Below are 2,799 nucleotides of genomic sequence, written 5' to 3' on the forward strand. Positions count from 1 at the left end.
TTCCTAAGAGAAATCTTCTGCCAGTAAATTTGTCTTTCCTCATTGACTAGGCAGGATGGTTTTCAGCGATTGTGCCCTCTGGTCGTTCTCTTCTTTTCGCAGGCTCTAAACTCAGAGTACATAAAAGAAAATCTTGTTTATTAAAATAATTGGTGAATAGTGAGTGATCAATAAATATATGGTGTTTGACATCTCTTTGCTCCATGTTGGAAATGCATTATTCTCCTTCCTAAATGATTGAGAGTATGAAATATTACCTCTAGAATCACAGGAATTCATTTATTCAACAATTGATATATTCAACAATTGTTATATACCAGGCATGAGAGATTCAGCAGTAAACAAAAGTCAGATTCTTCTCTCATAGGACTTAAATTCTAGTGCGTGAAAACTAGACAATAAATATGATAAATATTGAAGTATATAGATTTATAGCTGGTAATAAATCTTAAAAAACAATGGATATAAGGAGTATTAAAGTGGTAGAGAGGATAAGAAATCAGAATTTTGTATAATATGTCCAGGAAGACTGAATTAAAAAGGTCGCTGTTTTAGATTAAGTTCCCTGAAATTGACTTTAATATAAAAAATACATGAAGATAGTTTATTGTAAAATGTCCTTTGGAACAATCCATGTAAATGAGTGAAGGAAGCAATATTGTCAGGAGGAGAAATTGGATTGCAATACAGTTATACCAGAGCACTCAGCCAATCCTCAGGGAGCTCCACAGCTGAGATAGTCATATATACATACATACATACATACGCACTTACACACTGAAATGAAGAACAAAGCCTGGACTGGTATATCTCTTGTAAGGATCATAACAGCTGGTGACTGGATGGGGTAATATCAGAGCTTCCATTTGATATTCTTCATTATGCTAACTCTTACTGTACAAGCCAAAAAAGTGATATGGGGATTCAGCCAACATATATTCAACATATATAATCAAACATTCAGGGACTTGAGAAATGACTACTGACTGGGTCTATGAATCCGCTGGATCCACCGTAATCTCGATATAGCCAAGGATATCATTTCTTACCTGGCTCCCACATATCCATAATTTCACATGAGGGTCATAATGTTATTGGTGGTCCCTAAGCACAAAAGTCCACTCAGATTTCATAGAATAACTTTAGTGAATCTTCACTCTATATATTTGTCATGGTTTTGAAGATTTCTTCTTCATTAGGAACTTTCAGTAATTGTGTTATTACTCTGAGAAATAGCTCAGGTTTAGAAATAGGAAAAGGGATCATGATATTTTTGGCATTATTCTCTTAATGATTACTTCTGACTTTTCTGATTGTTTGAACTGAACAATACTCATATTGCCTGCTCATTTATTTTGGCTTTAAAAACACTGTTTTATTAACTACTTCTAGACGTCTCTGCATAGCAGGCTCTTCTGGGTGCCACTCTGACCTTGACTATCATTACAATATCACACCTGCTTTGGGTCTCATAATTAAATGTTGGCACCTGATCTCTATTATTTTGATCTTATTATTCCCATTGCTTTGAGGAAGCCTGGGTCATCAACCCCTGCCTATGAAGAACTGTCTCAATAATGCCGAAATCCTCTCCCGCTAGTGCATTCCTAAAAATTTTAATACATGGAAAGCTATTTGGTCATTTCCTAAAGTCCGATTGGTTTCTCAGTCTAGGATGCCAACTTCTCTGAGCCATTTGTTGCCTTCATCTACCATTTGCCGTGAAATAACAATATCTAGGCTTCAATGAGCCATCCTAGAAAACATGTTAATACCATACCCCAGGGGATTGGCACCCTGTATCAGGGGAAAGGACCATTAGATTCCAGTCATTATATATACTCTTCCAGCTCCTGTAAGTACATTTTGATTAGTTTCTGTAGCTCTTTTGGTATGTTGTAGGGAGATAAAGCTCCCCAAATTTAAAAGAGTGCATGGTTTATCTCGGGAGGCCTGCTTGCATAAAAAAAGAAAAGGCTGGTTCTGTGGAATTCCAGGAAGAAGAAGATTAAGTATAGATAAAGGGAGTGTCAAAGGGAGGGTCAAAGGAAGTGCCGATTGTATCTTGATCTTCAGGATGTTACTTTAATCATGTTATCTTGGGATACCAAAAGGAACAGATTGTGTTTAAAAGAAGGATAAGAAATAAACTCAGAGAGACAGTTGTGAGATCTGCTCTCCCTCCTGCACCCTGTCTGTCTTCTCTTTTTTCTCAGTCCCCGCTCCCCCATTCAGGTACCCGGTTTGACTTGGTCGGCTGGCTTCCGACAGTATGTGGGCTCTTTCTTCTGGTAGCAGGTTTAGAATATCCTTGCCCAGATTATGTCATAAATAGATTATAGTTATTGACCAGAGCAGTAGGTATGGATATTTATCAGGTCAAATATTATTTAATAATACAAAGGTCTGTGCATTGGCTTCATGCAAGGGTGAGGGCTGGCCTTTAAAAGGGAAGAATGTACCACTTCTGTCAACCCAGATGGTCTCAGTGGAATCCAAGAAGTCAAGATTTTTTGATGCATCAACATAAGTGTTGCTGTTCTAAGTCTCCAGGTCCCACTCTTTTTCATTCAAGACCTTGACATTGGTGTAGTAGTCTTGCTAAGGTTGAAATTTCCATCTTCTGTGGAACTCTCTTATCCTAATAATTAAGTCCTGCACCTTATCATTGCTTTTTTACCCTCTTCTCCACTGTGAGAGATGAGAGGTTTTTTTTTTTTTTTTTTTTTTTAATGAAGCTCAAAAGATTCTCTGGCTTTTGCACTTTGCATTAAATTGGCGATTAATCACCCTTGGCCT

Source organism: Pteropus vampyrus, unplaced genomic scaffold (genome assembly GCF_000151845.1).
Source record: "Pteropus vampyrus isolate Shadow unplaced genomic scaffold, Pvam_2.0 Scaffold107, whole genome shotgun sequence".
In the NCBI taxonomy this organism is placed as follows: Eukaryota; Metazoa; Chordata; class Mammalia; order Chiroptera; family Pteropodidae; genus Pteropus; species Pteropus vampyrus.